This window comes from Brienomyrus brachyistius, unplaced genomic scaffold, assembly GCF_023856365.1.
Source record: "Brienomyrus brachyistius isolate T26 unplaced genomic scaffold, BBRACH_0.4 scaffold39, whole genome shotgun sequence".
Classification (NCBI taxonomy): Eukaryota; Metazoa; Chordata; class Actinopteri; order Osteoglossiformes; family Mormyridae; genus Brienomyrus; species Brienomyrus brachyistius.
Window position 1 is genome coordinate 2,994,810 of NW_026042314.1, and position 11,918 is coordinate 3,006,727.

An 11,918-nucleotide genomic window follows, 5' to 3' on the forward strand; every position below is an offset into this window, starting at 1 on the left:
TCTCAGCAGTTGAGGACATTAATTTTTCCCCACAGAATACTCTGCTTGTGTAGAGTTTGTACTTGGCCTGATACTGAAGGGGCATAAGTGATATTTAAGTGACATGATAATAAAGTGCATTGCTGGGTGTCTCTTTGCCAACCTCGCATGAAACAGTACTGTGATGCAAGACAGGGAGCTCGCACTCCCTCATTCAGAGAAGGGCACAGAGTGCGGCTGTGGAAACCAGCGCATGTGCAAAAAGGGCATCAGAAATTCTCTGCACCCATCGAGGCCCATCCTGGCTGACGGGAAAGCATGGCATGCTGCCCATTTGGCCTCAGTACCCAGTGGACTTCCCAAATTTCCAGCCCTGCCAAAGACTGGTCCTGAAAGAACAGTTGAGCTTGGAATGGCCTAAGGAACTGGAAGCTGTGCAGCCAGGGCACACAAACCATCATCGGCTCAAGGACTATGGAACTTCACAGAATTAAACAAGGAAATGAAGTGCATGTTCTGAGCGTGATTTTCTGGTTAGAAAGAGAGACCTTAAAGGAAAAGAGAGATTCAGTATAAAATATATAACAGTTGTTCATAGATCCTCTTACTGTGGTCCTCAGTGAATGGAACATTTCTAATTGTAAATGATTTCTGTTGGAAGCAAAACAGGCAGTTCATAGTGAAAAGGTTGTGCACTTACAGGAAGGCACAAGCACAATGTTTTTTGTTGAACTTACATTATTGTTTTGTCTGGGGTGTAATGACCTTATAGGAAGAAATGTTACAGGTAAGGCGTGTCTTTTATAGAATACAGGGCTGCTGCAGGAAGAATACATAAGTAAAGGGGGGATGTTGCGTTCAGTTAGTAATTGTTCTGTTTTCCATATTACTGTATGTCACAAGAGGGTGCTGTAAGGCTGTTTGATTCGACTTCAATTCCTATTCCAAGAGTCAAGAATGGATAGTTGATCCCTGGCAGCAGTTTTCCAGATTATCAACTTCAAAAACTTAAAAATATGATAGGAAAAAAGTCTTTGTAAAATTAATAAGTATATAATACTATGAATGACAAGGGGTCTTAATACTTTTCATTTAATTTTATTAACTCAATCTTTTGCTGGCAAGTATACCTTTTAAATTATATACATAACAGTACAACTGCATTATTTGTGTTTTGTATGCACACTTCATACAAAGCAAAAGGTTATGGCGGCTACTTCATTAATAGTGTTTCTTATTGATACTTTACATTTCCTTTCTACTGCCCAACTCCCAGAGGACCATACAGTTTTATTACAACATAGTAGTCTACCGAAATGTCGATACTAATCATACATTTGAGTGACATGACTAAATAGATATATGTTGACACACAGACATAAATAAAAACAATTAAACTCCCTCTATGTGAAAATGACATGAGACACACGTCCTCAATGTTAAAATATCCATTATTGTAAAAAATGACCATCGTTGCCAATGTTATATCTCAGGTCTCAGATTACTTTGTTTAATGTCAATTTAACTGGAAAAAAATCATAGGAAAAGGCAACCTTATTTGGCGACTGTTAGGTTGAAGAAACAGTTGTTAATCATTTCTGTATGATCAGCAATGAGTGTAAATATATATGTATACGTTATTTCTTATCTTCTAGCCACATACTCTTAGCTATTGTACTCTAAGTAGGTGGTTAACAGCTGCCTACTTAGATAAGAATCTCACTTCCCTCTCTTGCGCCCCCCATTGACTATAAATAAAGAAGCCAAGGGGAACCACCCTTTGTAACACATTCTGCTGTAGTTTGCATTGCAGAGAGTGTGGGTACCCTTGCAAGTAAAACTGTAACCTGTGTGTGTCTCATAAATGTGGAGTTGGGGTGGAAACGCCGGGCGCTTTCCCCAACATAGAATTTGGTCCTTCGAGCCGGATCCGAGGAACCCCGAAGACGTCTCCAGTACGCCGAGAGAAGCGACACCGAAGTCTGTCGACAGCCACTCGAAGTCGGGTGCAAGAAAGACCTGTGATGTGAATTCGTCATCAGGCCGGTGGTTAGAACTGCGCTCGACGTCTGGTGATGTCTGAAGGACCTCGGTGACGGATCAGAGAGCACACTATACAGGTGAGAGATATGGCACCTAAGTGAGTAGGTGGCCAAGTGAGAGATACGGCACCTAAATAAGTAGGTGGCCAAGACATGCATGTGGTTGAGGTTAGCCGAAATTAACCGGGAGAGAAAGTAGGCGTTGTTGGAAATATATACAGTGTTGTATGTGGATGTGTTTTTATAGGTTTTAGATTAACCTACACGATCCACCCTAAAAGCAACAACATACTGGTGACTGAAGGATAAAGGACGGGTTTCATCCCTGAAAACTAACACCGCTGCTCTAATAGTGAGCAGTAGAAGGCCGTGTTAGTGTCCTCCTGAGGTCTCATGCCAGAGACTTGCTTTTAGGATTTTTTATTTTTTGTAGTGTATCCATTAAAAGGTAACAATGGGGAAGAATCAAAGTAAACAAATGGAACTAGAGGGAGATGAGAAGTTTATGGAAGGATATAAGCCAGGATCAGGACAAATAAGTAGTCAGAGATGGAGGAAAAAACATGGGTTTGAAGGAAAACTCCACACTCCAGATATATTAAAATTACAGGGAAACTTAAAACTGGAGATGTTACAGACTACCAATAAGAAAGAAGGTAAAGACAGAAAAAAGAATATGTTTTTTCTGATGCATGGTTAGAACAGAGTAAATTAAGAGATAATAAAAGACAGCAAAAAAAGGGAAATAAGGAGAAAAAATTACAGGCGACTTTAATCACACTAGATGAGGAGACGGCAACAAAATCTTCTGCCGCTCCAGTTCCTTTACTGCCCCCACAAATTCCAATGATTGCGCCTGCACCAGTTCCAGCTGTAAATAGACGACAAATAGGAGGAGGGGAATCATCTCGAATGATGACCCGCGGGTCTAACCCTTCTCTGTATCCGTTAAAGGATCTGGAGACAAGTAAAGTACGCTGGCATCCAAAAAATGACACAGAACAGGAAGATTGGGAGAATGATTTGGTGTGTCCCCTCGTAGAAGTGGCAAATCCAAATCGAGGCCCAAATAATGCAGGACCTGAAACTATGTTAGTATATAGACCCTGGACCGCTGAGGATAGAACAGCGGCTTTAAAAGGAATACCCCGGTTGAAGAAGGGGTACCCGAGTTTTGGACTGCCATCCTAGAATTACAAAGTAGTTTTCATTTGAACGGCAGGGAAATGTATAGATGTCTCAGACAGTTGTTTACCCATAAATGGGGACGTGTAGCGGGAGACTTCACAGGACATGGTAATAATGATGAAGTCTTAGCACATGACTCGCAGGAACTCATACAAGCATTACGAGACTTGCGAAACAGGGTAGAGACAGCCTTCGTAAGACGCGCAGACTATGGACGAATAGCGCAATGTAAACAAAAAGATGGAGAGGAACCTGAGGATTTTATGGATAGAATGAGAGTTGTATTTAGAGGAAACTCAGGGATCCCATTTGATGAAGAGGCAGTAGGAGTGTACCAACAACAGCTAAAACGAGCTTTTGTCGCAGGCCTAAAGCCCGAATTGCGAAAATATCTTGACAAACATTGGGTACATCAGAATACTGGTTCAGTCCAACAAGCACTAGAATATGCCCAACACGTGCAGAGAGCGCAGAAACAGGAAAAGACAGACACAATATTCAGCGCCTCAGAAGTAGTAGCGCTAGTGCAAATTAATCCTCCGGGGAGGGGAGGATTCAGAGGAAGGTCAAGAGGCCGAGGAAGGGGGAGAGGTGTTTTCAGAAACAATTACAGGAATTCGTCTCAGCAAGATAACATTTGCTGGACATGCAGGAAACCTGGACACTTAGCTAGGAATTGTAGAGTAGGGAAACAACCATATAACCCAAACTCCATTGAAAACAATGATCAATGACCCCCCTCGGAGGCCCCTGTTACCGACACCATCCGAGGCAAAACAGAGGTGATTTTAAGAAAGGAAACGGAGGTCACTTTACAAGACTTCTTAGATAAGGAAATAGATTTACAAGCAGTGTGTCAGTTATTAGCAGAAAGGCAGTGGGAAACTTTGCCAAGTCGGAAGTTAGTCATAAACGGCAAAGTATATGAATGTCTGTGTGACACTGGAGCATGTAGGACTGTCCTAACCTCCAGTCCTCCCGGAGTCACATATTCTTCATCAGTCATAAATATAAAAACGGCAGGAGGTCAGACAGACAGACATCAGTTAACAAACCCAGTTGCAGTAAAAGATAAGGAAACTGGACTTGAATGTCAAGCACAGGTGTTAATAAGCCCTTCTTGTCCTGTTAACTTGTTAGGTCGAGACCTTATGGTACAAATGGGCATTAGCGTGGTTGCCACAGCCACTGGCATGAAAGCAATCGTAAATGAGGAAGCTTATGTTGTGCAAGGAACCACAACACCACAATATTACTGGTCTCTGGACCTAGGGGGAACTGCACAGACACGAGAATTATTGCGGAAAACTAGAGAAAAGCAGTCCCCTAGACAGGCCCAGTTCATGCCTGACGATGCCTTACACGTTACTATGTGGTACAAAGACACCCTAGGACCAGATTATGCCTATGACAAAACGTTTCATGCCCTCCAAGACACTTGTATTACCTTACAATATATGTATGTTAACCCCAACACTGGGTTTTCAGCAGCCTCAGTCATTTTATCTAACAAGCAACAGGCTGTATTTAGAGAGAGAACACCACACGTATCTCTTTCAAAACCACCCCAGATGCAGTGGAGAGATGTAGAGATGTTCTTACGAGATTCTATGCACAGTTACAATGACTACCAACCCGTATCTGGCTCCTGTTGGAGCTATGATGAGAAACACAATGTGTGGCGGTTTCCTTTGGGATGGAGAGTTCAAACCACTCCCACCACACACTTAAAGGACCCAACCTGACAAATTTTTTCAACCCTGGAGGAGGGATCATGTCCAGATCTAGATCGCCTCCCAGAAGGGTTATGGTCCTCCTCCCCCACTGATGTAGGGCTGGTAAAGGGATTCCCACCTTACAAAGTAACTGTGAAATCAGAACACCGTCCGGTAGTTAGACAATACCCATTAGAACCTGAAGCAGAGAAAGGTATAGCCCCTGTAGTGCAAGACATGTTAGCATCAGGAATATTGCGAGAGGCTCCTGAAGCCACTTGCAACACTCCTATCTTTCCAGTCCAGAAGGGACATACAGGGAAATGGCGCATGGTGCAGGATTTAAGACCAGTTAATAACATAGTGCAACATGCAGCACCAGATGTGCCTAACCCACACTTATTGCTCAACTCATTGACTCCTGATAAAAGCTACTTCTCAGTAGTGGATCTTAGTAATGCATTTTTCTCAGTACCATTGCACCCTGATTCTCAACATTTATTTGGATTTAATTATAAAGGGAAAAAATATACATATACTAGACTCCCTCAGGGATTTTCTGAAAGCCCACATGTATATACCATGGCCCTTAGATACTCTATGAGTACCTGTGAAATACCATCACATAGTCAGGTATTACTATACGTGGATGATATCTTAATAGCAGCAGATTCAGAACAACATTGCAAAGAAACTACCCTAACTGTGCTTCAGCACTTATACAATACTGGACATAAAGCTTCTAAACAGAAGTTGCAGTATTGCAAAAAGACAGTTGTCTATTTAGGGCATAACCTTTCACAAAAAGGTCGCTCGCTGCTAGAGATAAGGAAACAAGCTATACAGGAAGCACCTAAACCACAGACTAAACAACAGATGATGTCCTTTTTAGGGCTCTGCAATTATTGTAGAGAATGGTTACCAGATTATGCTTTTCTAGTTCAACCTTTGCAAAATTTAATATACGGGAAGGAGATGACTCTAAAGGACAAAATACAATGGACTGAGGACGGAGAAAATGCTTTTACAAATTTAAAAAGAATGTTGCAAACCAATGTGACCCTTGCTCTACCAGATTATCAACAACCATTCACCCTATGTGTAGATGCTAATCAAGGTTATATGAAAGCAGTATTAACACAGCCATTCGGAGCAAAAGAGAGACCGTTAGCATTCTATTCAAAACGATTAGATGCAGTAGCAGCTGGCTTTCCACAGTGTTTACAGGCCTGTGCAGCTGCTGCAGAAGCAGTAAAGGTATCAGCAGAATTGGTACTTTGTCACCCCCTCATACTTAAAGTTCCTCATTCTGTGTCTCTAATCTTGTTGCAGACACCGCTTCCATTCTTAACACATACAAGACATCTTACCTTAGTGTCACTTTTGCTCTCACAACCTAACATTGAACTTCAGCGGTGTGGCCTATTGAACCCTAGCACGCTCCTCCCCACCGCAGAGGATGGGGAGCCACATTCTTGCAAAGCAACAATAGAAGAACAAACAAAACCAAGAGCAAATATTCTGCAAACTTTTATACCAGGATCAGAAGTTGTTTATGTAGATGGCTCAGCATCAAAAAATGATATGGGAAAAAATAAAGTTGGGTATGCTGTAGTTACATCTACTGAAGTGTTAGAAGCCAATGCACTCCCTTCTACTTGTTCAGCACAAGCGGCTGAACTTTATGCTGTGATCAGGGCATGTGAACTGTTCAAGAACAAGTCACTTACTATCTATACTGATAGTCAATATGTGTTTGCAGCTGTCCATCACCATGCAAGAGTCTGGAAAAATAGAGGTTTTAGAACATCACAGGGCACATCTCTTACTCATACAAATTTGCTACTTAGATTATTAGACGTTGTGCATTTACCGACTCACTTTGCACTGTGCAAATGCAAAGCACACCAGACTGATGACTCTGCAGAAACCGCAGGAAATAGTTTTGCAGATAAAACCGCCAAAGAAGCGGCACTGAAACAACCTACCTTATCAGTGGCAGACATTCTTTTTATAGATAGCGATGTGCTATGTGATGCACAGATTCATGCTCCTAAAATAGAAGTACAAAGTTGGATCAAAAGAGGAGCAATACAACGAGAGAAAGTTTACTATATGAATGACAAGCCCATCCTACCAAAAAATTTATACAAAACAGCTGCTTTGGTGAGCCATGGAAATACTCATGTCTCAACAGGAGGGATGGTACATATCATACAACAATATTTCTATGCTATAAATTTTTCTGATTATGCAAAACAATTTTGTAGGACATGCTTAATTTGTTGTAAACACAATGCACAAGGAAACATCAGACCAAAACGTGGCCAGTTCCCCACAGCTGAGTATCCGTTTCAAGTTGTACATATGGATTTTATTGAATTATCTTGGTCACAAGGAAAGAAATACTGTCTAGTTATTATAGACACCTTTTCTAAGTGGGTAGAAATATACCCTGTAAAGCATTGTGATGCAATGACCGTTGCAAAATGTTTGGTAAGCCATTATTTCCCTACCTATGGCATACCTCATATTATAAGATCAGACAATGGGACTCATTTTGTAAATCAGACTATGTCCCTTTGCTCACAAGCATTAGATTTTACGCTTAAGAATCATTGTGCGTATCACCCCCAGAGCGCAGGCTTAGTGGAAAGGACCAACGGCACTATTAAAACAAGGCTAAAAAAGACAATGGAAGAGACAAAAAGGCCGTGGCCAGAATGTTTGTCTCTAGTAAAATTATGGATGAGAATAACTCCCACTCCTGCAGGATTAACACCTTTTGAAATAGTGTATGGTAGACCATTTCCCCTAGCAACTGAAATGAATGACATAGAAAAAGCAGACCGAGAAAATACGCTGGCTGATTGGATGCGTAAACTACTAACATCACAACAAAAACATAGCCCCAGTAGTCTGCCGGTAAATTCTGTTTCTACTCAACAGGATAACTTGCAGCCGGGAGATTGGGTCCTGGTCAAGGTCCTGTTGCGGAAAGATTGGAGCACACCTCGGTGGGACGGTCCTTATCAAGTCCTCCTCACAACACCAACAGCAGTAAAGATCGCAGAACGACCTTCCTGGATACACAAAAGTCACTGTAAACCCATCAAGCCCTTATCAGAGGCCTCAGCAACAGAGTAGCAGTGGAAGTCCGCTACAAAGGCACAGTAACCAATAGGGTGCTGTTGTCTCAACCCGGTGAAGAAAACAACTGAGCTGCACTCTATTTAGGATGGCCCTGATAGGGTGGGGATGTGGTAAGGTGACTCTAGGGGTCATTCTTGTTGTAGGACTTGTATGGTTGTCCTTGCTCTCACCAGCTCCATTACAGCACCTACGGCGATGGACCCATGATGACTTCCATCTACGCCCGTTGCCCGCTGACCACTCACATCCATTTATGCAAAACTACTGGTACCGATATGTACATGATACTGTAACAGCGAAAAATGTGACAAATTGCTATGTTTGTTCAGTAATGCCCACTCATAGTGAAGGACCTACGGTGTATGGTAAAGCTATGAACATATCCCAAGCCAAGTGCGCTGCTTCTTTCGCAGGAATAGGATACCAGAGCCGTCTTTCCCTTATATTTTCGCTAGCAGGGGAAGATGTGAACATAACTATACCTGGGACTAATAGAATGACAGTGGTCCGAATTAAGTATCCGGAGGCTACAGGAAACTACCCAGATGACGTTGGGTTTCAAAATGGTACCTGTATACAGGATTTCTGGGTAGACTTCGCTGTTGCTAAAACTAATGTCTCACTTCCTTTTTCTGTCTTGATGGAAAGAGACCCACTGACATATCAGCATGCCATTTGTTTTAAGCAAGATAATGGTACGCGATGGATAGGAGGAAACACCACGAACTGTAACCTAACATATGTAGACAGCATGTATGGATCTCCAATTTCGATGCTTCGCCCCAGTAATGGAACATATTGGGTGGACGGAGTAGCATGGTTGTGTGGACCTCGTGCATACTTTGTCTTACCACCGAACTGGTTTGGAGTATGCGCTCTTATTTTTGTTTCAGATCACACCTTCCTGATAGCACAGGAAAGTAAAACTTTCTTCAGAAGCAGGAGAAGGCGTTCGATATCAATACAACCCCATGATAGTGTGTGGGGAACCGACGTGCCTGCTGAACATAAATTGTGGGGAACAGGCAGTAAAGTTATGCTGGCCCTGTTCCCTGGGCTAGGAATTGGAAAACATGCTACGCGTAGAAACTCTAAATTATAGACTAGGTCTATTTATGAATGATTCGATACTGATTAACCAAAAACAAAATGAACAATTAGACATAACCAGACAGATGGTAATCCAGAATCGTATGGCATTAGACCTACTGACAGCCGCACAAGGAGGAGTATGTGTCCTCCTGAACCAAACGTGCTGCACTTACATTCCTGACAATGTGCACTCACCCAATATGACATCTGCCTTAGACCGCCTCCGAAACTTACAAAAAGTAATGACCATGGACAGTCGACCGCAGTCCTCCTCATCCTGGTTAGACTGGTTTATTACAGGAACATGGTGGACAATATTGATGAAAACATGCCTACCTCTTCTTTTGTTTTTCATTTTATTTTTCTGTAGTTTTATTACTGTTATACCATGTTTGAAAATGTTTATTAATCAAGCTCTAAATGCTGCTTTTCGGACACGCAGTACAATGTTTCTCTCCCTTACCCAAACTATAGAGACAGAGCCTGTTTCCAGCGATGGCGATGAAGAAGACATATAATTCATAATGACGGCCGAGCCGAAAGCACCCGTGCAGGGCTCAGACCTGAAGAACCGGAATTAAATGTTTTCCAGGATAATGACAATGTGGTCTAATTGAAGATTGTACCTAAAGTGCTTTTGCAACTTGTACAATGTTGATGCTTCTGATCATACTGTCATGATAAACAGGAGGGACTGTTAGGTTGAAGAAACAGTTGTTAATCATTTCTGTATGATCAGCAATGAGTGTAAATATATATGTATACGTTATTTCTTATCTTCTAGCCACATACTCTTAGCTATTGTACTCTAAGTAGGTGGTTAACAGCTGCCTACTTAGATAAGAATCTCACTTCCCTCTCTTGCGCCCCCCATTGACTATAAATAAAGAAGCCAAGGGGAACCACCCTTTGTAACACATTCTGCTGTAGTTTGCATTGCAGAGAGTGTGGGTACCCTTGCAAGTAAAACTGTAACCTGTGTGTGTCTCATAAATGTGGAGTTGGGGTGGAAACGCCGGGCGCTTTCCCCAACAGCGACGTTTAGTAAGCGACTAGCTGGTTAATGAGGACTATATCTGTTCCTGACTTTCCAGTCAGCTCCTTGGGGATGGCTAATCTTCAAATTTTATTACAAATACTACAACTTTATTTTGTGCCTTGCTTAAAGTAAAATATCTCCAGACTACTAAATACCGCGTTAATGGTAACATTTTTAAACTGATTCGCTTCTTTCGCCTCACTCTTTTCTATGTGACGGGTGGGCGTGGTTGATCTAGCCGGCTCCCGATTGGCGGGTATTCGGTAGCTCCTGTGTCATGTGACGGGTAGTAGCGTAGGCAGCACCACCATAGATTTGAAAGCCTGGATGCCTCGTTGGGTGATACGCCATATTGGCACGGTAATTGTGAAATAGAGGATTGATAGATATGACTTAGTGAACCGACTATTTTCGAAACTGCAACAACATGAGGAATGTTAAAACTAGAAAACAGGGAATCACATTCACAGGTAAAAAATCTGCGGTACGGTCAAATAAGATACATAACATGTTTACTAGCCTGTGACACTGACGGGATACTAGCATGATTAGTTTTCGTTGAGAATACTATGAGCAGTACTACATAAATTTGGGGGGGGCAGTAGTGGTGGGCTTGTTTATTTATTCTACATAATTGTAAGATATAAATGCGTTAATTAGTAAAGAAGTTATGGCCAAAAGATCTTTCCATCTACACCCTGACATGTTGCTTGTTTATGCCTAATTACCGCTCCAAGATGGTGGCGCTGCTGACACGTTGTGGAAAAGCGAGATGAGGCATCTAGGCTTTCAAATTCATGAGCACCACGATGTACTTCGTTTAAATGGGAGGTTCACAAAAAACTATTAAAAGATATTTTAGAGGGGCCTTAATGCTATCTATCCATCAAAGTTGTTCTGCTGGGAGTTGTTCAGGTTTGGAAATATCAGCCGTAGAAATGTCATGCTTCTATCGAAGTACACTACTCGTATCTCTGCGCATTAGACAAGCACGAGCTGCCTGGCGATATCTGCTGCGCAGTGATATTATTGATGTGTGGAGTTGGGTAGAAGGAAATAGTTCGTATATTAAACTGCTCGCGACGAAGTCTGTGGATCTTCTTAACCTGTTCCTGATTTCTGGTAAGAGATATTGCTGTTGATTTTTTCAAATGCGTTGTTCTGGCGCTTTAAGTAGTGAAAGCAAAATTGAATCTTATTATATTGCTTATTCATTAATGAGTCGCTTTATCATATATACTGCTCAATGTTTTGATTTAATAATTCAAAAATTCAAAAATACTTCAACATTTAAAATGGTTCATGATTTTCAGGAGCGGTGCAGTGGTTAGCACTGTTGCCTTACACTTGCCTGTCCCCCCATCCTGGGTTGATTGATGGATGATTTTCAGGTCACACCGCCCCCTCAGAGCCCACCAGTCAGTGACTGTCTCAGAGTGTGATGTAATACACAAAGTCCACACCACCCACTTTTAAATGAGAAGTAAAAACACACCAGCTTGTCTCAGCAGACAGCGGCTCTTATCATTTAAGGGGAAAAGGATGAGATATCAAAAGTAAAAATAAATATATCACGTTTGGTTAATATCAAATGAAAACAGCCCTGCAATAATATATTGGATTCTAGGATATCATCTATTAAAAGGGTGAATCTATTCTAGCAGACCATAAAAATCCAATTATGAACAGTGAAAATGGGCATAATAGGTC